Below are 27,051 nucleotides of genomic sequence, written 5' to 3'. Positions count from 1 at the left end.
CGTCAGAAAAATGAATGTGGCAGGTAGCATGAGAAACAGTGCAATAGTATATTTATGTGCCAACAGCAAGAAAGCATGGGATTTTTTTTCCCCAGCGAGAGGCCATGTTATTATGAAAGGGTACGTCATGTCACACAAGTACAACGTTTGCACGTGGTTGTGAGGCAAACGTTTTTAAGTTAGGAGTGGCAACAGATTACGTATCGGTATCATTTCAGGGCAAACAGCACGATTTTGAGATGATTGCGTAGATTAGAATGCGGTGGGGAAGGAAGGAGGGTGTCGATGAGTGATTGATGAAAGGTAAACAAAAAGTGCACATGGTTCGCAATGAAGAATTGTGGGGGTTTGAGGGGGAGCAGGGATCAAGACAAAATTAAAAAAAAGAAAAATAGAAGTTGGAAGAAGTTGTGTAAGGGTTGTGCATGACACAAACAAGACAGTGTGAAGGTTTGAGAGATTGGCGGACGGAGGAAAAAATGTGGGAAAGAAAGAGAGAGACAGAAAAGGAAAACAAATGATAAGGAGAGAACAACAACCCAAGAAAACAAAAGCAAATGGGCACAAACACATTCACAAGTAACAAACAAAAAAAAGCAATCAAAAGAATGCAATTGTGGAGAGGGTAGGGGGAAGTTCACTACTGAGCGTCTGACAAGACAACACCCCCAAAGAACGCCTGCAGGTTATTTCCTGACCGCTAATGTAACCCGCACTGTTGGCAGCATTTGCAGGCAAATGCCTAAGCACAAGTATACCACCCTCTTTGTCCAAGTGCCATCAAGACTGGCACAAGAATCCTAGCTAAAGTGCTGGGGCAGTATTCTGAAGTAACCAATGCCAGGGTTACAATTACTCTCGCAAGATTTCACGTGACTCCGTACTAGACGCATTGCCATCTACAGCCAACAGTGTTTCTGGCACTGTGGCAAGCGAGCTATCTTCAAATGGTGCAAGAAACACAGTTGGCCTTATACTTCAACGCATCCAGCGCTGACTTGCACGGAATCTCGTGAAAGTGACCTCTCGTGAATATCGCCCCTGGCTTTTCCAACACGAGCGTCCCACACACACACACACACACACACACACACACACACACACACACAGTGAGCTACACCCAGCAGCATCCTCGATGTGGCAAAGAAAAGCCTGCAGTGTTGCGAGGGCAATCTGTGCTTTGGCCAAGACTTTTGCTGCCTTTCACTCGGTATGATGTGAAAGAAGTTCCAGATTCAGCGTCGTCGAGTCTTAAAGGGAACACGTAGCTGGTAATAAAGCCAAGATACCAAAAAGCTCATACTTTACCGAGAGAAAGAAATGGCCTATAGGGTGCATTAGGCTGACATCTATGCATTAAAAAAAAATGCTCTACCTGCCTTGATGCTACAATTCGGCTAAATTTGGCAGCCAAATACCAACTGTGTGTTCCCTTTAATACTGAGCTATACTGCACATACAGAGCAAGCTGAAAGCACCACATAATTGAGTCTCCCCACACTAGCACAGCTTCCAGCAGGGCTGGGCATTCAAATGAGAGCATTTAAAGTGAGCATGTCTCATTGATTGATGATTGAGTGATTGATTGATGCAGGTGGGAGCTATGACAGATTCTGTAGTGGAGCGGTTAGTATTAGTTCTGACCACTTGTGTTTTTTACCCTGCACCCAAAGCTCAGTACACAAGCATTTTCACATTCTTCCTTCATTAGAAGCCGCCACCATGGCAAGGAATCAAACCCATGACCTTACGCTCAGCAGCAGAACACCACAGCTCACCGAGCCACACGACGGGCAAGTCTCATTTAAACAGACCAGTTCCATGTTTCCCCAAGGGAGCCCATTCGTCTACAGGGTGAAAGGACTGAATCAAAGCACTGGTTGTGCTGACAGGCCACTAAACATGACACAGTGGAACACTTCACCTTATGAGGATGCAAGAATATAGCATCAATGACAGTTAAGCCTCAAAGGTGGTCAAGGTGCAACAATACACGGGTTCCACACATGTACACAGTGGCCGGTGCCTGCCTGCACTACAGAGAGCACAAGCAGCAGCTTTCCGAATTCACAAGCCTGACTCAAGGTTAAACTGCATTTGTTTGCACAATTGGTTGCAGATATTAAGTTCTAAGACATGCAGTGGGAGCAGTACACTTGTTTGTGCTGTCCTTCGACTTTGCGTAATAGAAGCAGTAATTATTGAAGATAGACTAGCTATCAGCTTTAGCTTTCTGAAAGTAGCTGTCTGTCTGCTGCAGCATTTTAGGTGCACTTGTCTCTATTGCTACTCTAAGACTACACACGTTCACGCAGTTTCAACCAGGAAATGCAAAAAAAGTTCCACTCTTTGTGGTCTGGTCACGGATCCAGCAGCAGTTGCAGATATAACTGCACTCTGCAGTTATATTTGCCATGAAGAAGACAAGTCCACTTGTCGAAACGTTAGCTCCTGCTCTCACCTTGTTCTCGTGTTACTCATTGCACTCGCAATGGTATTCACAGACCAGGTGGACTCTCTCTTGAATGTGCACTGCCTCTTTTCACCACAGTGAGCACACTACTGCTTTGTTTGAGCACCTGTCAGCTAATGATTTGGACAGCACCACTTCTTAAACCAGGAACTGCTTTGAACCCAAGAGATCGCTCTGATAACGGCTCCTTGTTGAGATAGCCATTGCTACAAAGACCTTCCATTTCGGACTTTTTATTTATTACATGGAAAGTATGTGTATAAGGCAGAGTGTACTCCGATGCCTGGTTTGGACTCATTTATTGATCCTTTCAATAAGTGGTCTTAAAAGCCAACAAGAACAAAATCTGACTCCGGCATAACTGGCTATAAAAAAGAATAGTACCGTATTTTCCAGACTATAGTCCGTGGATTACACAAAATTAAAAGCTGAAATTTTGTAGGGTGCAGGCTATGTATGACTGCGGACTGCACATGATTTTATTTTTATGAGGGGAAGCACACTCGAAGAAAACAAGTTCACACTGCGCCTAAAGACTTTTCTCGCACTTGTGATATGCAACTTGTGATATGCAAGAGAATATGCTTGTGATGCGTAAAGTGGCTGCGTTTGAGTGCTCAGACTTGTGAGCACATGTGCGAAACCTTGTTGCCAAATGTGCCACACATTTCTACACAGCTTCATAGATGTGCAAAACACAAGAACAGTTGTGATGGCACCGAAAAGACTCTGTAGAGCCTGATTCAAGCTCACTGTCGTTGAGCATGTGCAAGAACTAAAGTCCAATTGAACAGTGACGAAAAAGTTTGACATCAATGAAAAAAGTGTACGGACATGGGCCGCTTCCCAGAGCATCTGAGGGAAATCCCTGTGTGGAAGAAAGCGTAGCAGTGAAGGCCAAAGCTTGAAGAAAAGCTTGCAGCGTGAGCATAACAACAGTGTGAAGCGGGGAACCCGGTATCAAAGGTGAAAGTAAGACTTGTTGCTCATGCCATCGCTGCTGAAGAACGGGTTTCAGGATTGACTACTTTGACTACAACTACTACAGATTGGCTACTACTCAGGCTGTTCGACAATACTGCTGACCCAGACTGGTCGACAATGAAATTTTTGCTTCTCTAGTGCACGCCGGTTGGTCCCTTTGGACTATACACTGAGTGTGAACTATAGTCTGGAAAATACAGTATATAGAATTGCATACCTGCCACAACTTGGGGACCTCGAAATTCGGGATATCTGGCAAAACGGGGGAGGGACGACACCATAAGAAAGAAATTGCTCTTTTTTCTGGCCAACAGCAACGTGAGAAACAGCTCTGAATTGATGCCAGTACAGTCATTAGACGTCTCGATGCTCATACAGCATATGACTGGAGAGGGCCGCATGCATAATTAATGAAAGCATACTAGGCCCCGTTACGGTCCCATACACGGGTGTGCAAGGTGGGCAAAAGAAGAGCTCAAACTGCCACAACATCATCAGAAGCAGCTCTGAATGGCTGCCAGTGCAGTTATTGGATGCCGTGGCAATTTTAATGTGACAAGAAGTGGCGTGTGCACACGCACATAATAAAGGAACGCATACTACACGTCGTGACAGTGGCCCGTTTCTACTCCCAATATGCCTCACCGCATCAGCGAAGCTGACTTAACGAAACCGGACATTATGCAAATAAGATTAGCCATTTGCCTCTCGTGCACTCCTCAATGCACGACTCGATCTGAAGCGAACTGAGTTAGGCCTACACTGCCTCCATGCAAATGGCTCAGATTTAAATCTTACTTCAACTACAGCTACCGAGAGCGTAAGGGCACTTAAGATGCATAAATGCTGCATGACGCATTTATTTTTTTCACGGTTATGTAGGGGCAGATTTCCGGGATAGTTATGGCCATGTCCGTACAAGTGGAAGGATTGCACAGAATTTGGGGGCCTCCCGGAGAAATCGGCAGGTATGCAATTGAAGCACTCTTGGCAAAGCTGCAGGGCTGGTAAATGTACAAGTTTCCTAATAAGAGCCTTTAAATAGTTCCTAAGCATAAGATGCAGGCACCACATGGTTAGCGGATATGATGCAAGTCCTGGAACGTAACCTGTGAGATAAAGTGCTATGTACAAGCACCACTGATCTTGGAGGTCATGCCGAAGTGCTGCATTGTTTCTGAACATTCCAGGTTCTGCATCATTTCTGGCTAACGATAACGGCGTTATCTTGTTTAAGTTCCCCTACCAAGGGCGTGTATTTTGAAAGTTTTTTACAATGCTGTTCTGTGAACTTAGTTGATCAAGTACTTCCACAGCGCCGCACAAAATGGCACTGACCGCCACTGAGCTGACTTATGGGATTTTACAAATGGCCACTCAAACCTCAAATGCCAGTGAAAGCAGCCACATGCACTAAAAATGCATATAGACAGCATTTCGGAGTTTGAAAATCAGATGAACATTGCAGTGAATATATAGTAGCACATAATATTTACTGTAGTGCAAGCTCTTGCACTAAATCCGACAATCTGCACAGACTGTTGGATTCAGGCAAAACTAATCCGTTAACAGTAACTCAATGCCTAACAGCCGTCAGCTATGATTGGTGTTAAGCTTTTCCACATGACAGGGACGTAATGGCAATGACACTAGGCAGCCTTCAGTGAAATTTCTATAGCAGATTCAAAGCATCTAATACACTACAGGCAATTGCAGGTTCTTGAAGGGATCTAGCCTTCCAAAGACACGACAGTGCGGTTGACCTGCCAGTGGGAAAGCCTTGCACCAAAATGACCGCGAAACATTCTCCAGAAGCTCCGGATCTCCCATCAAAATTTGCCAACAGAGAAAGTGAGCAACTTTCCCAGTGAAATTGATCCCTGACATGTGCAGACAGTGTGCTTGCAATATTTCAGTGTGCAAAGGTGATGAGTGTTCCCAGTACCAATACTAGCAAAAGCTTAACGACGAGGCTTGCTCTGCATCATGCCCACTAAACCACGAAGCATATCAAATGAAACAGCTGCATTCTGCAGCAGTATACACACTTGCATGAACATAATGCGAGCGTTGGAGCATCGTATCCGTCTAAGGAAGCAGCTTGCACTGTGCTAAGAAGCCTGTTTTTTAACCTCATTTAATTTGTTTCAAAGCATGCTATGATCATACTAGTACATGCGTGCCATCTGCCATTCCAGACGCCTGCACCATTCCAAACTTGGCAGAGTTGAGAAGGGGTTGAGAAACATTTGTGAACATAGGATTGAGTAATCCAGTTTGATGTTTGATCTATTTATATGATATACTACATCGCCCACAGTCAGCTGGTACTTTAGGCTGCGTTGATAAGGGAGCCCGGTGTGAATGACCCTTCTGGTTGAAATGCTGGCTTCGATTAGCCAAAATTTCACACAGACGTGCATTACACCCAGTACTCTGTTAAGTACCATGTTCAGATGCAGTGCAGCACTTGCTTGTTTTGTCCGAAATGAATCGGAAGCACAAAAATGTGGGTATTCTCAGCGGTAGGAACAGTGTTTTGACCTGTCATCCGAGAGGCAAAGCAGCCCTGTCTCAACCGTAACTAGCAATTTTGCCTTCCCACGAGAGATGGCACTGCTCGTCTCCATTGCAACTGCATGTTGTCTGCTACAGTGTTTCCTCCATTCTCTCAGAGGCTGTGGTGACTGCCCAGATTGCAACACAAGCGAAGCATCGTCTGCTACCACTGGTACACAATGCCCACATGAAACTGAATGAACGTACAGTGGACTTTAAATAAAGAAACTCGCCTAAATGGAAACGCTAAATAAATGAAACAGTGGTATCCACTTTGGTATGCCACCCATAGGCACAATGCTAACAAACGTGGGTTATGCAACGTATCTTTTTTGTGAACTCCGGTTAAACGAAACTTAACCGAGACTACCATCTACCTCATCGCCGTATGGAACAGAATTCTGACAAACACGTCTAATGATGCAGCTATAATTGTGAAGAAAATCCAATCCACCTGGCAGTTCTGGGCAAGTTAATGCAAATTAAAGATGCAGAAGTTGCAGTGGTCTTTTCATCACGAAGAATTCACTAGGCAAGAAATGATCCCCCGAGAAAGAAGAGAGCAATACGGAGTACGTGTTAAGATCTTGCAATCAGGCTGCCACTATTGCTTCGTTTACACTGCATGGAACAAGAGACTTGAGATGGTGCCTTCGTTACCTGGCTCTCAGGAGAGAGTTCAAAATATTATCACCGAAGTTCGTGGCAAAGACTATAACTCTATTTACGAAGACGTAGGTATTACTTTTCCACTGCGCGTTACTGTTTCAGGCCAGAGTGCAAGAGATGCAGTTGTCTGCAGTGCTATTCGGAACGCGAGGGTGGCAAAGCAGAATTGAGAATTCGTTCTCACACGAACGCAATCTTCCACAGAAGAAGCTACAATATTAGAATCAGAACGCAGTAAAGACTTTTTTTCTTCTTTGCATCACAGCAATATAAAAATACTCGGACGCTTTTCTAACATGACCGTTGGCGATTTTTGCGTCCGTTGCCTAAATAAGAATTCGGATAAATGGAACACATTTTTCTGTCCCTTTGAGTTCTGTTTAAGCGGAGTCTACTGTATGTGTTTAACTGACACCATATTATGGCCAGTTTTTTCCTTGCATTTTATTTCAGTCCAGGAAAAGTTAACAAAACTCTCACCCTTCTCCCGGTTATGTATGGCATCACCTCAGGCCATCAAGTACTTGCGATTTATTCCGGATTAAACAGGCAAGCACTGCATCCAAACATAATGCTGACTACCCACAAATTACTACCGCTGTTGCAAAATTTGAGGCCAAGCGTGCCATTGGTTTAGGTGCAAGAGCTGCCTGTGCCAGACCCTTGTCAACCCAATGTATGGATGCTCAAATGAAGTGAAAGAGCATGATGCAGAAAAAAATAAAAGAAAGAGAGAAAAAAGGTGTGCTTCTCCTGCGCGCACTGCGCTGCTGCTCGTACTGGTGCATCTAAGAGCACTCGCTTGGGGGCGAAAGATGTAGCCAGATAAAGTGAGAAATTAGCAATGGGAAAACATTTTATTGGGACCACTAAAAAAATGTACCAACATAACCTCAATTGCTGAAGGCACTCGGTGGCACAGAGTATTGCATAAGTAAATGCCTAGGCAAGGAAACAACAGAACAACAGAGTTAAAATATAACGATGATTTGAGAATAACTTATACAGCAAAAGAAAAAAGATACACAGACACCCTGGCAACCTTGCAAAATCCCTAGCAATGAAGATGCAAGCAGCCTAACTGCCTTGCAATAACAATATACAAATTGAATTAGGATAAAGAAAAGTATGATTTAATGCAAAAAGAAGAAATAGATGTAAACAGATTAAAGACCCCTGACCATGAAGAGATGAAAAGAAAGTTGTGTATTGCCACACAAATTTAACTCGGCACCAATGTGCAAGACAGCAAATATACAAGAGCACACAAAGGAATTCCTTGCATACAATGTGCCACATGCTACCATTTGAACATTTAAACATTTCCCATGAGCCTCATTAAAAGGTTAAGCAATTAATAGATGAGCAAAAGATAAAGATAGATGTAATAGGTAAGATGAGTAAAAGCAAATAACTTGGCAGTACTAGTAAAAAAGAAGGCATGCATGTATGCGTTACATCTGACGTGTAACTTTCATAAGTCTTGGCACTTTCTCGTCTCTTGTTAAAATTAAGAGAATAAGTAAAAACAGCTAAGATTACACAAACTTGATCACAGACTTGTACAAAGCATAAGCGAATCTGTTTTCAGACACGTGTAACTCCCTCAACTGGCCCCACAAAGATGACATAAAAAAAAAAGCTCTTGACGAAACTTGTGACATGAGATAGCTGCCGTAGGAACTTTGGACCTATTTATCACAGTTATGTATCATGGTTTAAGTTGAAACTTCCCCATAATGCTTGGTTAAACACTATGCCCCAAAGACGTGCTTTGCATGTAAGTGTGGCTGGGATCACTGAACACCAATGAACTGTGTACTTCTGCAAGCTTGCCATCATATTGCAACTTGTTCCCTTTCAGAGATGAGAGCTAATTTGCCAACTTGCACTGAGAGCTGCCCACGACGCACAGAATGTTGTATAAATAATGGAATCAGGTACAAATGGCCTGTCTGGCAAGGACACAAGCTTGCTCCTGATCAAATTTCATACAGAGTGGTGTATTCTCGTTTGGTACTGCTTTTGCATGAGGTACTTATCACTTTCATCTGCAATAATTACGCGTACTTATCGTCTGCCACCAATGCGATACTGAAATATTTCCCATGAGAACAGCAGTAACCTGTCACCGTTACAACGAAGAATGCCATGTTTTGCCATAACATTGGCAGAATATTCCACCATTCTGTAGGCGAGAATATCTACACTTGTCATCTAGCATCATCGCACATGATGCATACTTTTAATTATCGGCAGAACAGACAAGTATTGCGTCCAAACTTGGCCCAAACCGAACGCCACTGCCACCCCTGTACAGAACTTTACTTCAAAAGTTTGAGTACAATTGCACCTCAATACAACAAATTATTTGATATACAACTAAATAAATAAAATGTGTTTCTTGCTGATATCAGCATGTAACAAATATACACATATAATGAATATCAGATGTAATGAAGGCATTTTAAAGTCAAATATGACTTCATTCTACAGTTGTACATGCTATAATAACTACAGTTGTAACCAAGTTGGTAGCATCGACAATTTGCTTTGTTATATCGAAACTCACTCTTCTACGCAAACAAGTACAGTAGCCGATGGATATTTATACGAAAGGGGTTGCAAAATTTTCCAAATTATCGGGCAATTGGAAAAACCAAATTTGAATGAGGAAAAAAAAATTTCGTTGAATTTGAGTCGGCAATGAAAGATACTGTTCATTGCCATTCGATGATATCCTCACATCAGCGGTGCAATGTCAGCCATGCTCTTGCATCCATTCTGTTGTGCAATTCAGGCGAGTAATCTCAGCTATGCCCTTCTGCGCAGCCACAGTTAAAGCTCAAGGATTGCAGCACGTAAGCATGGGCTCAACATGAGCTTGCTGACACTTACATTCATGCCAATACATGAATGGGTGTATACAATGCAGTCTGCTAGTAATCACGAGACTCGCCAAACCCAAAAAACTGCAGCCGTGTTGCTAACGGCAACCAACATATGACCATTTCAACCTATATGGTGCTGTCTGCTGTAGCTTTTGGCCGAATTGCCATATAAGAACACTCCTCTGACATTGAGTACTTCAAGGCACGCATTCTATCTTGAATGTTATAGCACAAAACAGGAGTCGATGACGTAAACAGTGAGGAACAAACGACAGTGAGCAGTGAGCAAGAGACAGCAGCATTTGTCATCTGTTCCTCTAACCATGTCGCATGTTCCTTAACATTACAAAGGGTATTTCGCAAGACCACCTTCCGCGCTCTTAGAAGCCCTCCTTGATCTCAATTGTTAGAGCAGTCGAGGTGCGAATAAAGCAGCCAGTGCAAGTTTAGCTTCTAGGATTGGATCCCCAGCTAAGAGCCCTGCAAAGCCCCATGGCGAGTGTTCCTGGAGTTCTGGTGTTCAGTGAACTCAACGCGGCCTACTGCGTGGACGAGGTGACAAAAAGTGTTTTCTGCGCTAGACAGAAGAGGAAGTGCTCAGTAGGAGAAGAGTCCCGAAGGGCTCTGCCACCGGGGCCAGAGCTTGGAACCGGCGAGGCCACACACGGCGCGTCGAGGTGCCCCACATGCAAACTGCCGCTCGCCGCCGCTAGAGGGAGAAACACAGGGGCTCGGCAGTCAGTGCCTAGTCTTGGGCAAGGAACAAAGCGCTGCCCCCTTTTAATGCCAACACAGGGTCCGGTCATTTGGACCTGTGCTGGGAGGCCTTGGAAAATTCTCTCTGTGTTCACTAAAGCACAGTGATAATGTAATAGTCGCTAATGCACTTGACCGTAAAATAGACGAGGATGTCATCCTAAGGAATGACACTTCAACAATTTACTAACACTTGGGGACTTTTGCAAGTGCAGGCATTAAGATTGACAAGGAATAACGCTCTTCAGGACAGCCGCATTTGCCCTGTGACAATACAAGTGCTCTACTCCCGATGGAATGCCTTGCTGAATTTGGCATTAAAAATGACTTGATCCTGAGAAAGGGGAAATATAGTAATAGCAAGCAGATTACTAACCCTTTGCCCTGTATGTACCGCTTTTTGCTATTGAAGTCAGCAACCAAGAATACCCATATTATTATATATACATTAAAAACCATAGACAATGTTATCCAGTTCCATCCCATGCTACTGCCTTCTAAATCCATTAAGATTAACCTGTCGGATCACAATGAAGCGTACCGGGTGGCAAGAAGCGGTATTCACAACCGCAGCGACAAGAATAAAGAGGCCCACTGAAGAGCCAACACGGCTACTGGTCAGTGATGCCACGCGAAGAAGAGCGGCGGCGTGCGGCCATTCTACCTCGTCCTGCGGCTGGCCATCATAGTTGACGCTATCGAGAGACTCGCGCGAACCCCTCCGCGACCCCGACTTGCCGCTGCCACTCTGCCTCTTGTCCTTGTGCGTCGAGAAGTCCAGGTAGGGCATTGACCGACCATGCCGCTGGTCCAGGGCCTGAGAAAGAAGACACGATAAGTATCTCTGGTCATACTGAAGGCTATTTGCTAACTGGGCTGAGTGTGACCTCCATGTTGGAAAACAAGCCTTGACTCGACACACTTGCTTGACTTCACCGAGTGGACCACAGCACCACTGCTCAACTGAACAACAAAGCAGCAGCTCAATAGTGCCCCTTTGTGAATTGTACAAGGGGTTGCTTAAGAAACACACCGTCACTCAAGAGCATTCCAGTAGACGCCAAGAGTGCCTAATCACAAGTACTTCACTTGGGAATAGCAGTAGAGTTACCGTATTTACTCAATTGTAACACGAGTTTTTGCATGATTTTCGTTGCGCGAACTCGACCCTCGCGTTACATTCAAATAACGGCAAAATTATCAATTTTTGAACAAATATCCTAAATTACGTGGTTTTTAGCGTAACGTTAGCAACCTGTACCTTTATGGCTTGATCCAATCCATAGAAAAGTCACCCAAAGTCAAAACTTGTTTTTTGGTTGGAATGGACACCATTTTCGCTGTACTTGTGACTGGTGTTACGGTTATGGTGCTGCAGTACCATGTCGTCTTTCGTGCTTCGGCTCCGCTTCATGGTGATATTATGGCGATGTGGCGCATTCAATATGACGCCCGCTTCGAGGGACAAGCAATTCTGATGGCTGAGGAGGAGGGAAGCTCTGCCATCGCTGGGCGTCAACGATTCACAGATGGCGGGACCAGCGGGAGGCCCTTGTTAAATGCAAGGCCGGTTGGAAAGGCTCCGGGGGCCTCGTAGTGGACTGGTACCATACCCGAATGAAATGGTTGTGTGGCCTCTTAAGAAGCACTTAATCTCAAACAAGCTCATGATGTAATCTCGTGTGATCACTTATGGAGATAGTTCCGCTTTTGCGAGACTCAGCTCGTCCCAATATCGAACCCCTCGAAGTATACGGCCGATAGTGCTCTTGGCACTGATAACGAGCTTGGCACAGTGCCAAAAACACATCGGGGACGCTTTCGGTGCGAAGTCACTCAAAATTTTGTGAAAGTGAAACTATCTCCAAAAAAAGGAATGCCCAAGAATACCACCCAAGGAAAGCTGTCTCCACCTCAGACGACGACGATAAGTGAAGAGAACTTGTTTCAGAACCGTGATTTCTTGAATTAAGGTACCATTTCTTCTTCCGTTCATCTCGCATTGCATTCGCAATTTGATTTTTTTTTTATTTCGCGTGACTGGAAAGTAGACCCTCGCCTTACAATCGCGTTCATGTTACATTCGGGTAAATATGGTAAGTGCAGTGATCCCTTCAACAACAGCAGTGCTGCCCCTTTCCTTAGCAAAGTTGGAGCATCAAGTGTAGGACAACTGGCATGATTTCTCGGCGCCAACATTTGCGATAGAGAACAAAAAAATGGCTCAATACAGTCATGCTTCTTTTTTACCGGTTCATACGTTCTCGGAAAGCACAATCTTTCGGCACCAACGTTCAGTACATCGCCAAACTGCAGTCGTGTGATATGTCTTCCGGCCATGCGCTAGGCATACGCAATCGCAAGAGACCGGATTTTAGGCAAATGCCTTTTTTGTTCCTTGCATTCATATCACCCCACTTTGATATATGAGCATGAATTAGAGGTCAAGGAGGGCCTTTATAGTGTTTTTATAGTGCCTATAAATGCCTATTTTGGCGTTTGTGCCTAAATGCCTATAAATGCCTATTTTACATATCGGCGCCTGTATGAACACAATTTAGCCTCAAGCTTCACTTTCGAGTGCAGTTAGAGATCGTTGTTCATGTTGCCGGGCAACATTGTTCAGAACTCTATGGGGTTCAACCTAGTCCTCTAGTTCAACCAACTCGAGGAAAACAACCGCTAGCAGCTGTGAAATGGGACGCGCCGGCCAGTATACGCCGCCGCGCTGACATGGCGCGAGCGGTTGGCGAATGCGAAACCGCGGAGGGCCGTCAAGGTAAAGGAGAGTGAAGAGCAAACGAAGAAAGAAAAATGTGATGCGCATTGTTTTGTTTGTAATTTACTTTGTAAGGTATTCACCGCCATTGAGCGTTCCTTTTCAGCGTACAAGATGCCAAGTGACAAGAGGCACAATTTTGAATCCAAAAATCTGGAGATGGTGGTAGTTTGCTATTGTTTCCACAATCTTCACAGTGATTCTTAGGCTACGTTCCGCGTGCTCTCCAAATAGATTTCTTCGAACATGTGCACTTCAATGAGCGCAAGTGTATTTGGCAGTGTTGGGGCGTGTTGTGTGTACAAATCGGAGCGCAAACGTAAAGCTTGCCAAAGCCACAAGAACGACAACACACGTTTTGGGCCGCTGGGGCCCATCCAGCTTGACACGCGTGGTCATCTCATGGCGCAACGATTTGTGCCACGCACGATTCGCTACCTGGCTGGCGCCCGCTCAACTGTTCGTATCATCCGCTACCGCGCAAAAAGCGGTTTGCAACATTAGAAATTTAGCACATTGTAAGCTAATGGACGGGCTGGGACTTTTTCACAAATTTGTACCATCCCGAAGTTCATATCAGGCGTGAGTATCACCAATATTTTACTGTACATGTCCTCAATAAATCAAGGCACTGAGCATGATGTCGGAAGCAACACGTCATCGAGCGTTCTCACCGAAATGGGTATATAAAAAAAAATGTGTATAGAAAATTGCCAGAGTTGTACCTAAGAGTCCTACTGTAAGAACATGTTAATGTCTTAATAAATTGTAGTCTATCTTGCATTTATAATTTCGTAAGGCAGACATAAAGTAGCGCTTTTTTTTAACCAGTAGTCCCAGCTTTTAAGCATTCTTTTTCATGCCTGTTTTACTAAATGAGACGCTCGAGTACAGTGGCCATTGAACATGAATATGAGCAGTGTGCTTGTTGAATTAAGCCAATTGATCGCCATTAGTCCAGCAGTTTTATGGGGAATTGCACGGCTATGTTCAACTGTTGGTGCATTTGTGCCATCATAAACAATATTATTTCTTGTTTTCGTGTCACAGATACCGGTCGCGCACGTTTCGTTTGAAATTATACTCATTTATGTAAAAATTTATTGTGCTATATTTACGACGTTGGGAGGCACTCAAACGTTTGTTTTTCCTGCTATTTTTGGCGCCTAAAACGCTTTTTACTGCCTAAAGATCGGCCTCTAGCGATCCGATTAAGATAATAGGTGCCCACCGGTGTCACCTGGCATACACAGTTTTCTCTTCCGATATCAAATCTCCTCACCAGTTGTCGCATGCTGCATTCACAGCTGTCACCGCTAAACCTACTGCGATAAGAATGCCGTTGGAAGCGCACTGCATGCTTTAATAGGCGATAACCCAAGCACGTCGCCATTCCCTGTTGCAGATGGGGCGAAGTGCGAATTGTGTTTCGCTCTGGCAGCAGCGTATTCCGGCAATCAGTTTGATTTCATTTTGGTCTTTGTTGGCCCACAATAGGAAAACAACAAAGTGCGTCTCGGATAATCCAGGCCCAACGACCAAAAGTTTGTCAGTGTCTCGTATCACAACGATGCCTCTTTTAAACCTTCCTGCCAAAATGCCCCCCTGAAGAAGCTGCAGAAGGCCAATTCGAGGAGCGCAAACGTAAAGCTTGCCAAAGCCACAAGAACGAGAACACACGTTGGGCCGCTGGGGCCCATCCAGCTTGACACGCGTGGTCTCCATGGCGCAACGATTGTGCCATGCACGATTCGCGCAATGCTTCGCATTACGTAGATGTCCAACTACAGCTGACTCTACCAAACTATTTATTGACTTTGGATTATCGTTACCAGTTAGTACGTTACTTCTCGCGTTTTTTCCTATAATGGAGGAACAAGGTTCGACTGTAGTATAAACGGGTAACATCATTACACCTCGTACAGTCAAACTTCACTATAACAAAGTCATGACGACATGAAAATATCTCATTATCTTCGTCTATTAGTTATAAGCATACGCGCTTGCACAATTCACGCGTTCCGAGGCCGGCATTTGAAGATCTGCCTGGTTATCTCGAGTTTCTGCACTACTGCATCCATAGCTGCCACCTGATGGTGATTAGGACATGATTTGTAGAAGAGAATCTGTTTACTTTTCCTGGCGGCGGCAAAACTACTTTGTATCGTGTGATCTGACGGGTGCAAAGGTACAATAGTTCGAATTGTCCTCGGCCGCCGGAAGTGACGAAAGGTGTGGAATACAGATATAAGGCTACCCATGAAGTGAATGCCAGCCATCTTGCTGATCCGGCAAGACTAGCCAGTGTGATTGCTGGCTTTGAAAAAGTAACAAGTGTTTGAAACCAGCTAACAAGTTGCCTGATCATGCAAAATGAAAATTTTTTTTTATTTGGGGGGGGGGGGGGGGGGTCATGTGGAGCGCCGTAGGTTGCCCTGGCAACAGGAATGCAAACACCGCATTGGCACAGCCACTCTGCCAGCCAGACACCAGCCAGTGCCTGGTGCTACCTGGCTGGCGCCCGCTCAACTGTTCGTATCATCCGCTACCGCGCAAAAAGCGGTTTGCAACATTAGAAATTTAGCACATTGTAAGCTAATGGACGTGGGCTGGGACTTTTCACAAATTTGTACCATCCCGAAGTTCATATCAGGCATGAGTATCACCGATATTTTACTGTACATGTCCTCAAATAATCAAGGCACTGAGCATGATGTCGGAAGCACACGTCGTCGAGCGTACTCACCGAAAGGAGACCACTGTTCTGATAAAACAAACTTAAACAAACTAAACGAACGATAAGGCTTCGGTAACAAAGCATTGCACCCGGAAAACGAAACGATGAGCTCTTCAGCACCGAAGCCCTAGGTTTGCTATGCAGTGGCAGGCTTAGATAAGTGGAGCGCTTGACCGGCTATCACTCGCACTATTGGTGCCTGACATACACGCTTATGCGGACTCCTGAGATACGCACTAATTCTGACGTTGCCTGACGTCGGTTGTCGCGGATTGCCTTCTTTCCCCCTGAACCGAAAACCGATCAAAATATTTCGGTTTCACTCTGGACAAAATAATAAATGACGTTTCGATTACGTTTTTGTTCAGCTAAAAAATACTGCTTTTTTTTTCATTTTCGTTACGCTCAGACACACTGGCCCCACTGCCTACCCTAATATTGGTGTCCAAGAAACACACACCAAATGACTGAAGCAGCAAGGAATTGGTGCATCAGTTCAGTTACAAACAACAGTGCCCACTATTATCATCATCCTATAGAGGTCTACTGCAGGAACTCCTGTCCCAGTGGCCTCCAGTTACCTACCCGCAGCAGCAAACTACCGTAATTACACAATTGTAACGCGAATCTCAAGATTTTCCTTGCTTGCACTCCATTTGTTACTCCAACAGGCACCATTTATATGCAATACACATCACCTGATTGAAAAACTCAGAGTAGGGCAGCCCAAAGCAAGCAAAACATTCTAAAACACCTGCAAAACGTGTCTGCAGCTGTACTTTTAACGAACAAACATAGCCCACTCCTTGCGCGCCTAAGGGCACAGTCCTCCAGTGTCTCAGCTGCCTCGTACTTTCCCTGTCGTCGATAGAGGGCGCCCAGGTTCTTCAGTGTGGTAGCCACCGTCGGGCTGCATACAAGAGACAAGACACGTTCACACTTTGCCAGGGCAAAAGAGAGAACTGCGACACACGAAAAAGTTTGACTAGATGCTACTATTACTGCTATGTTCTTTCCAGAAAAGCGGACCCATATTAATTTCAATCTGAAAGGGTACTTCCTCAACAAACAAAATGTCAAATCATCAAAGACACAAAAACAAAAAGGATTTTAGTGTGGTAACATGACTAGGCATGTGTGAATAGTGCTCTCTGGCTTCGCAACGAATATGACACAAAATGATTCATTCAAACCAGTTCAAAATAAAGCCCCTTGTAATCAAAGTCAATCATGTCAACTTGCTTTAAATTGATCACCTTGACGGGATTGAAGGAATGATCTAGTGGATCACATCTGGTGGATCACATCCACCATTTAGGACTGTTTGATTCTGAATCAAATTAGGTTACCGCAGAAGCTGCGGCTGCCGAGCCCCATAGGTACAGTGAAAGTCTTCACAAATAGATTTGCAAATACACTCCAAACCCGTCATAATGAATTCGATGGAGCCGAATTACTAGTGGTGTACTAACACCGAATATTCGATTTCGAATGCACCGTTAACCTAAAAATTCCAATTCGTGAATCGATATTTACTATCCACCTTCCAATATTCTGAGAGATTCGGTCATGGTGAGGGCACTGATGTGTGCAGCATTCCCACAGCGCCATCTATTACAGTACAAGGTTCAATTGGTCATCAAACCGACGGCACCAATCGAACGATTAACATGATGTGGACAGAGGGAACAACAAAAGCACGCATACGGAAAGCACGAAGCATATGTACAAACATAAGACCGATTAGCCACTGAATTGCATGCAGATCGTATCGGATACACGCATGTTCAGTGTTCGCACATGCAAATTTGCACAGTTCGGAGCTTTCTGCCGTTGCTTAAAGCACAGATGAATTTGGTAAGCGTGCTTGTGGTAGTTGCTGGCTGGTCGCCACAGACCCGAATGCCGTTTCAATGGTAGTCAATCTTACCCTCAGCCTTACGTGTGATCTCGTGACCGATCCCTGATGAGCCACACGCAGAAACACAATACAGTGAAAGCTCGATGATACGAATCTCACGGGGTCACGAAAATATTCGTATTAGCCAAAATTCTATTATCAAAACACAATTAAAACTACAGTCAAATCTCGATATTCGAACTCGAAGGGGCCCGAAAATTTGTTCGAATAAAAGGACGATTTTTGAAGTATTCGTGCACCATAGCACAATGCACAAATGGTGCGTGTGAAATATCGCGGCACGCAAGCGCAAAGCAAGCGCGGGCCACGAAACTGCCCACGCCGGCTACGGTCGCTTCCCGATAACGGCAGAAAACGAAGCTTCAGGGAGCGGCGCGGCCGGCACACGGTGCGCGCAAGGGACCGTCGAAGGTGAGGAGGAGGGCGGCATGGAAGCCGATTTGGCCGCAGTCAACTCCGCCGCTTCGGTGGCTCCCCTTGCCCTCCCTCTCAACTCCCTCGTAGCTCTCTCAACTTCGACCCGTGCGCGCCCGCCGCCGCGCTGGCGCCAGCTTATTTTAGCCGCTCCCTGAAGTTTCATTTTCTGCCGTTATCGGGAAGCGAGCGTTGCGGGCGTGAGCAGTTTCGTTGGCCCGACTGCGCCTCCGCCGCTGCTTCCCTCTGCGCTGCTGCCGCAGCACACGCTGAGGTCAACATGTGACTAGAAATAGAGGAGAAGGGTTCACTGCCATTTTATCCGCGGCTGAGACGTCGGCACTAGTGTGTGCTAGAATACGGTTGTCTAGAACACCTAGTCGGCACGTACACGCTTGTTCCGGCGCGATGCAGAAACGGCGACCTTGCAATTTGAGAGAGGGTGAAATTTCCGCCGCGGGTTCTTTTTTATTTTTTTCCCCCGTTCCTTCGCGCGCGGCATTGAGGGGTCTCTCTGAGCTTTTGCTCTATGGCGGTGGCGAGCAATGCCGGTCGGAGGCGCCGCCGCGTGATTTGGCGCGCTGCTGAGAGCATTGTCGGTGCGCGGTATGTTCGAAATAAGCGTGTTCGAATTAACGAGATTCGACTGTAGCTAAATTAAAGAGTCAGAGGTGAACTCATTCAGGCACATGTACGTAAAAAGCATTTATTTTCTTGAAGAAAAAGTCTCTAATGTCCTATCTCGGTAAACAATCCTATCTCGGGACATAGCTCTGCTACTAGGTAAAATGGCGCAAACACAAAGAACGCGGCCCGAAGCACAGCAGCCACTCCGTCCGATGGCGGCCACCGAAAAGGAGGAAAAGTACAAAAGTGCCACCGCTTCAAACTCTTCGCGGCCAGTCGCGGAGTCCGCGCTGTCCGGCGCCGCGTCCGCGCCTCCGCACCAAAAGATAACGGGAGAAAGCGCGTGACTGCGCGCTGTTCTCTTTCGCGGTCGTCAGTGGGGCGGCGTTTATTCGTATCAACCAACGCAGGCCGAAAATCGATTCGTAACAACCGTTCTCTAGCACGTTGCAAAGTAATGGGCTCGACCGGACCACAGAAAAATTCGTATCATCCGGAAATTCGTATTAGCCGTGATCGTATCATCGAGCTTTTACTGTAGTAACAAGCTATCTGCTATGGCTTGCAGACCGTTGCAGAAATTTTGGCAAATTTTTATCACAGCCACATTTTACAGCACGTCAGGACTAATCGGAGCTACATTGTAGGGTGTCGGTGACTAAAGTTGAGTTTTCATACCGAATCAATGCATGTCTTTTAGCAGCGGTTAGTACGACTCAGATAGCCAACATACCAGGCTCACCAACAAAAACCAGAGTACGGGGTGACCGTTGTTCACAGGCCGCCATCTTTGCGAAGATCCCCCCCCCATATGGGGGTCCCTCGTTCCAAATGCCATTCGTGGCGCACATCGGTCTCATTTCGTAGCTTTGAGTGACACGTTACAAGACTAGCTTCAGATTTACATGGCAGGCTCGAAAATGTCATGTGGATAGTGCACTGACCCCTGACTGCAGACCCATTTACACGGGACAGCAGATGGATGCAAGGAAGGAAGAGCGTGTGTCGCTTTGCGCAAACTTGCGGTGGGCCTGCCAATTTGAGCGCGCGCGACAGGCAGCAAACGACGCCGCAATTGAAAAGTGAAAAGGCACCTGCTCTTTATTGCCAGCACCGACTGCATTCAGCCTGTGCGGTGCCAATGACAGTGCACAGCAGTGCCGAGTTCGCATGATGAGCAGTCCCCGCTTTTGTCTGTTGCCCAGGTTGGCCTTACGGAGCCGACGATAACCCACAGAAACGACTTGCCATAATGCCACAAAGACGAAAAGACCCTTCTGTTTCCTGGAACAAAACTGAAAGCAATCTATTCTTCAGCTTCAGAGGGAAAAAGCACTCGATTCTATTAAACAGACATTCTATTGATCAAAAATATTTGCCAGACCTTCGTACACACGCTAGGCTGTTATCAGTGCTGGCTTACTAATTTATGTTTCCTTTAATTAATAAGAGTAGACCATACTATACACCTCGATTCCTAGGTACCTAAGTTACCGATAGCTAGCAACATTCTTGCTACGCAATGCGAGTAGCCCCTTAGCATGTACAGCGCAGTGTTCTTTTGCACAAAATTTGGAAGCATAAAGCTTCGCGCTAAATTTTTAATATACAATATTTGATTTGCTATTTGGTATTTGTTTTCTTGGTTCGATTCGATATTAGATTCCAAATCTTTGTTTGGTATTCACACACCCCTAGAAATTACTCCATTATGTCCATTATTGCCCTTTACTGCGACTGCGACTGTAAACGTGGGAACAACAAGACAGCTTTGTGGCCCGCAGAACTGCTCCACGGCCGCGTGTACAATGAAATTTTAATAAATCTATGAAAAGACCTTCGGTATGTGCAACATGCAACTTCTTAGCATCCGAGCAATAGCATTTATAATGGTTGCCTTCTGTTCCAATGTGACGGCCTTTTTGCTTTCGCTTTCCACTTGACTTGTTAAAAATGGCAAAACAGCAACATGGCACAACAGAACAGCTTGCACGATGCGACACATGCATTGTGGCTGAGCTGCACGTGAGACACAACATGGCACGTCATGAGAACAGGTATGGTGTGCCGAATATGCAACTGATCTAGGCTGATCCACCGCTCTCACATGGTTCCGCTGTGTGATCAAGGAGGCCAGCAAACTTGCCGCGTGTGCAAAACTATGCCGCATGTGCAAAGCAGCAACGTGTAAAAGTTTGTTACTTTCTCTATACTTCTTAATGCAATAGCGTTAAGGACCCCGTGTCATAGAAAATCCAATGTTGGCGTCTGCATTGGCGCCGGTGGCATTGTCTGTTAGAAAAAAATTATATTTAGGTATATGCCTAAATATACCTAAACCTTGCTATATAACCTGCAGTATATGCAGGTTATACTGACACACCGTTCTATCACTAAAGTTGCTCATACCTTGTCTCACATTTTTGACAAAGTTATTCCTCGGAATTTTGAGAAAGACAGCCCACAAAGAAATGTCATGAGACAAAACTAGGGATGGGCGAATAGTGAACTTGAGGTTCGAAGCGAATTCGAAGCGATAGTGATTTGGTCGAATAATTTTGAATCGAATAGTTCGAATAGTATATATCACATATTACAGTAAAACCTAGATAATTAGAATTTCCCGGAACCGAAAAAAAGATGTCCGAATTAAACGCATGCCGAATTATCCGGGTATCCAGAAAACAATAAGCAAATGCTTATTACGTCAACACACTTTTATTAGTGGAATGGCTGAGCAAAATCCCAGTAGCACACTCAGGATCTCTGCAAGTGGGGGGGGGGGGGGGTTGACAGTTTGCCAATACCATCTAAACAGCACTAATTTCCATTTCTTCATGGGAAATTGTCAAAAAATGCGCTTTTTGCGCAAGTTTGCGAGTGTGCAGACGATGGCGCGTCGTACATCTTAGTTGCAGTACTCAAAGGCACAAAGAAAGAAAAGTGGGTAAACAAAAGGGGGGTTAACTCGGCTTCAGGGGGGGGGGGTTACAACCCCCGAAACCCCCCCTGTCGGTGCGCCAATGAAAAATCCTTTTGCTATTTTGCACAAAAGCAGTGCGGAAGCTGCCATTCGCGTCATCTCGTGACTCATTGGCTCTCGCAGCGGCGATCGAGGCCTCGCGACTGGGCGCACCCCATCCTTTGCAACACGCTTTGCACTACCCATGCGCACAACCAGATTATTTTTTCGGCAGTAAGCTGATCGCCAACCAATCGCACGTCCATCACGATGTAGCCGGTGCTCTTCATCCTCGACAGCTTTGCACCGAGTCAAACCAAAACAACAGTTTGTCGCAACTGCTGCAGAGGGAACCATGGCCGCTATATACGCGATTATGAACGGCGACATTGCAGTGCTTAAGGCAGCGGCCGACGCACGCACCGAGTCAGAACGAAACTATCGTTCGCTACAACAACTGCAGACGAAATCGGGGTCGCTATCTATGCGATCATGGATGGTGACTACGCAGCTTTTTAGGCATGCGACCTACATGCGTATCGAGTCAAAACGAAACTACTTTTTTGCCGCAACCACTGTGGAAAAACCGCGGCCGGTATCGACGCGATCATGGATGGCAACTATGAAATTCCGTGGCCCACACGTTATGCGCGACGGTAAACGTAATACAGGCACAAATTGGCACAAAGCGTTCCATCGTTGCTCTCATTCACGTACAATTTCCGCAGATGACTATGGCAATGCGGACTCCGCCGCTTCGTTTCGGTTAGACGCTAGCGCCATTTCTGCTCTTTTGTGTCGCACATTTCCGGCTCTTTAAAGCAAAAACGTATAGCCTCTGAGATGTGTTCTTGTACCAGCCGTCCGTGACTCCGGCTGCCTATTCGGGAGTGCCGAATAATTAAAAAATAACAAACACCTGAATTCGAATTGAAGTCAATTACGAATAGAGAATAATTCGATCGAATATATGACAACACCGAATATTCACCCATCCCTAGACAAAGCACCGACAACGTTGCTTCGCCGTGTTGACTTCCGTCACAGCGCAGCCACAAGCATGTCTTCATGCGAGACACATTTCTCACTACCCTACACCCATACCAATTATTTTTCACCAGAAAGCTGCTCGCCAACAGATCGTCCATCCATCGCTATGTAGCCGGCACCGTTCATGCTCAACAGCTTTCGCCGTGTTGACTTCCTTTACAGCGCGGCCACAAGCATGTCTTCATGCGAGACACATTTCTTACTACCCCACACCCATACCAATTATTTTTAGGGGCGAAGCTCCTTATAGCGGCACCCGTTCCGTCCCCGTCGTCGTAGTAGTAGTGTGTAACCAGTCTGAGAAAAATGAGAAAAAAAATTCCGAAGTTGTGTCCGTAGCGTGGAATCGAACCAGGGACCCCTCGCTTCCGAGCGCGCGGCGTTAGCCCACTACGCCACGAAGCGGACATAGACACACGCACCACGATGGCAATAAATACCCAACATTAATGAAAGGCCGCGTTTCTAGAGCGTTTCTAACGCGTTTGTGCTAGCGCGTTACGGCCCGTGTAAGAAGCTGGTGTAAGACGCTGTGGCCTCTCCGCCTTACCTTCAACGCGTTTCGAACGCGCTGCCCAAAGCGCTGGCAAGTCAGGTTCAAGTCGAGGAGCGTTTATGAATACGGGGGGTATACTCTCTCAGCAGTCATATGATGGCGTCGGCAAACACGGGTGCACGTTCCGGCATGTGTAAATAGCTGCGTAAGATGCTGTGGCCGCTCCCCCTTACTAGAGAGTACTGCACGTTTCTAATGCGTTTGTGCTAGCGTCCCCTTAAGCGGGAGATCCGATGATTCCCTCCGGAGCTTCGCCCACTCATCATCATTCACCCCGTGGATATGCTGTGATTTTTTTTTTTTTGCCAGAAAGCTGCTCGCCAACAGATCGTCCATCCATCGCTATGTAGCCGGCACCGTTCATGCTCAACAGCTTTCGCCGTGTTGACTTGCTTTACACCGCGGCCACAAGCACGTCTTCATTCGAGACACATTTTTCACTACCGCACACACATCCCAATTATTTTTTCACCAGGATGCTGCTCGCCAACCGATCGTCCATTCTTCACTATGTCGCCAGCACTGTTCATGCTCAACAGCTTTTGCCGTGTTGACTTCCTTTACAGCGCGGCCACAAGCATGTCTTCATGCGAGACACATTTCTCACTACCCCACACCCATACCAATTATTTTTTCGCCAGAAAGCTGCTCGCCAACAGATCGTCCATCCATTGCTATGTAGCCAGCACTGTTCATGCTCAACAGCTTTCGCCGTGTTGACTTCCTTTACAGCGCGGCCACAAGCACGTCTTCATTCGAGACACATTTTTCACTACCGCACACACATCCCAATTATTTTTTCGCCAGAAAGCTGCTCGCCAACAGATCGTCCATCCATTGCTATGTAGCCGGCACTGTTCATGCTCAACAGCTTTCGCCGTGTTGACTTCCTTTACAGCGCGGCCACAAGCACGTCTTCATTCGAGACACATTTTTCACTACCGCACACACATCCCAATTATTTTTTCGCCAGAAAGCTGCTCGCCAACAGATCGTCCATCCATTGCTATGTAGCCAGCACTGTTCATGCTCAACAGCTTTCACCGTGTTGACTTCCTTTACAGCGCGGCCACAAGCATGTCTTCATGCGAGACACATTTCTCACTACCCCACACCCATACCAATTATTTTTTCGCCAGAAAGCTGCTCGCCAACAGATCGTCCATCCATTGCTATGTAGCCAGCACTGTTCATGCTCAACAGCTTTCGCCGTGTTGACTTCCTTTACAGCGCGGCCACAAGCATGTCTTCATTCGAGACACATTTTTCACTACCGCACACACATCCCAATATTTTTTCGCCAGGATGTTGCTCGCCAACAGATTGTCCATCCATCGCTATGTAGCCAGCACTGTTCATGCTCGACAGCTTTCACCGTGTTGACTTCCTTTACAGCGCAGCCACAAGCATGTCTTCATGCGAGACACATTTTTCACTACCCCACACCCATACCAATTATTTTTTCGCCAGAAAGCTGCTCGCCAACAGATCGTCCATCCATTGCTATGTAGCCAGCACTGTTCATGCTCAACAGCTTTCGCCGTGTTGACTTCCTTTACAGCGCGGCCACAAGCACGTCTTCATTCGAGACACATTTTTCACTACCGCACACACATCCCAATTATTTTTTCACCAGAAAGCTGCTCACCAACAGATCGTCCATTCTTCACTATGTAGCCAGCACTGTTCATGCTCAACAGCTTTCACCGTGTTGACTTCCTTTACAGCGCGGCCACAAGCATGTCTTCATGCGAGACACATTTCTCACTACCCCACACCCATACCAATTATTTTTTCGCCAGAAAGCTGCTCGCCAACAGATCGTCCATCCATTGCTATGTAGCCAGCACTGTTCATGCTCAACAGCTTTCGCCGTGTTGACTTCCTTTACAGCGCGGCCACAAGCATGTCTTCATTCGAGACACATTTTTCACTACCGCACACACATCCCAATATTTTTCGCCAGGATGTTGCTCGCCAACAGATTGTCCATCCATCGCTATGTAGCCAGCACTGTTCATGCTCGACAGCTTTCACCGTGTTGACTTCCTTTACAGCGCAGCCACAAGCATGTCTTCATGCGAGACACATTTTTCACTACCCCACACCCATACCAATTATTTTTTCGCCAGAAAGCTGCTCGCCAACAGATCGTCCATCCATTGCTATGTAGCCAGCACTGTTCATGCTCAACAGCTTTCGCCGTGTTGACTTCCTTTACAGCGCGGCCACAAGCACGTCTTCATTCGAGACACATTTCTCACTACCCCACACCCATACCAATTATTTTTTCGCCAGAAAGCTGCCCGCCAACAGATCGTCCATCCATTGCTATGTAGCCGGCACTGTTCATGCTCAACAGCTTTCGCCGTGTTGACTTCCTTTACAGCGCGGCCACAAGCATGGCTTCATTCGAGACATTTTTCACTACCGCACACACATCCCAATATTTTTTCGCCAGGATGTTGCTCGCCAACAGATTGTCCATCCATCGCTATGTAGCCAGCACTGTTCATGCTCGACAGCTTTCACCGTGTTGACTTCCTTTACAGCGCAGCCACAAGCATGTCTTCATGCGAGACACATTTTTCACTACCCCACACCCATACCAATTATTTTTTCGCCAGAAAGCTGCTCGCCAACAGATCATCCATCCATTGCTATGTAGCCAGCACTGTTCATGCTCAACAGCTTTCGCCGTGTTGACTTCCTTTACAGCGCGGCCACAAGCACGTCTTCATTCGAGACACATTTCTCACTACCCCACACCCATACCAATTATTTTTTCGCCAGAAAGCTGCTCGCCAACAGATCGTCCATCCATTGCTATGTAGCCGGCACTGTTCATGCTCAACAGCTTTCGCCGTGTTGACTTCCTTTACAGCGCGGCCACAAGCATGGCTTCATTCGAGACATTTTTCACTACCGCACACACATCCCAATATTTTTTCGCCAGGATGTTGCTCGCCAACAGATTGTCCATCCATCGCTATGTAGCCAGCACTGTTCATGCTCGACAGCTTTTGCCGCGTTTGTGACATCGCACACATAGCCATTGCACCCGAGTCAAAACGAAACTACTGTTACCATAATCATTGCAGATGAAACCATGGCCAGTATTGACGCGATCACGGATGGCTACCACGCAGCGCTAAAGGCATCTGGTCAACGTGTGCACCAAGTCATAATGATACTACCATTCGCAACAAGTGCTGTGGTCGAAACGGTGGTCGCTGTTGATGCAGTCATGGATGGAAACCATGCAGTTCTGAAGGCATGCAGTTGTCGTGTGCACGAATTGCGCGCACGAGCGCTTTCTTTTCATGGCATGTCTGAACTTTTGCACCATACTACGAGGTGGCGCTGGTGACTGATATTTGCTGCTGCTGTATGCATGCAAGGATAACAACATGACATGTTTAATAACGTGTAATTTCCTTCACCCCAGGTAAATGACAGAAGCAATGAGATCCCAATGAGAAGAAGCATCGAGATTTAAAGCCAGCACAGGGTTATCCATGTGCAAACAATGCACATCAGCAAGAAAAGGCATGAGGACTGGCGGACAACAGTGACAGTAACGAAGGAAATGTGGCTCACATTTCATGCAGGCTGACACCTGTGACCACCACAATGCAAAGAGCCCCTTAAAATGTGCCTCCATCCAGCCATA

The 27,051-nt window shown here is 46.1% G+C and overlaps 1 protein-coding gene and 1 long non-coding RNA gene across 5 annotated transcripts in view; both read right to left on the bottom strand.

The window, feature by feature from the left end:
• The window catches only part of LOC125947031 (uncharacterized), a 38,704-nt gene extending 27,542 nt beyond the window's left edge, over nucleotides 1–11,162 (bottom strand). Inside the window, exon 1 of the long non-coding RNA XR_007468083.1 lies at nucleotides 10,997–11,162. This is a non-coding gene — a long non-coding RNA (uncharacterized LOC125947031). The remainder of the gene's footprint in view (nucleotides 1–10,996) is intronic.
• The window catches only part of LOC119458616 (kinesin light chain), a 441,510-nt gene that overhangs the window by 330,358 nt on the left and 84,101 nt on the right, over nucleotides 1–27,051 (bottom strand). The window lies entirely within an intron of this gene.

This window comes from Dermacentor silvarum, chromosome 7 (assembly GCF_013339745.2).
Source record: "Dermacentor silvarum isolate Dsil-2018 chromosome 7, BIME_Dsil_1.4, whole genome shotgun sequence".
Lineage (NCBI taxonomy): Eukaryota > Metazoa > Arthropoda > Arachnida > Ixodida > Ixodidae > Dermacentor > Dermacentor silvarum.
This window is presented reverse-complemented; position numbering and strand designations above follow the sequence as displayed.